Genomic DNA, 328 nt, shown 5'->3' on the forward strand with positions numbered 1-328 from the left:
TCTCGCAGCCTCGCCAGGCCTCGCTGTCCATTTCGGCGCGCCTCCCTGGGGGGAGCATTGGAGAAGGGGGCAGCACACTGCTCCTCGACCTCCTCCGCCGCTCGAGGCAGGAAGGGGCCAGCCCCGGGGCTCACTACGCCCCGGCAGGGAAGCGCCGCCCTGCCCGGCCCCGGCGAGCGGCCGGAGGTGCGAGGGGCCGGCGCCGGGCGGCGTGGCGGCGCGGCGCAGCCCTGCCCAGCCCGGCCCGGCCCGGCCCAGCTCCGCCCGCCCCCCCCGCCCCAGCAGGGCGGCGCTTCCCTGCCGGGGCGTAGTGAGCCCCGGGGCTGGC

Source organism: Oxyura jamaicensis, chromosome 4 (assembly GCF_011077185.1).
Source record: "Oxyura jamaicensis isolate SHBP4307 breed ruddy duck chromosome 4, BPBGC_Ojam_1.0, whole genome shotgun sequence".
In the NCBI taxonomy this organism is placed as follows: domain Eukaryota; kingdom Metazoa; phylum Chordata; class Aves; order Anseriformes; family Anatidae; genus Oxyura; species Oxyura jamaicensis.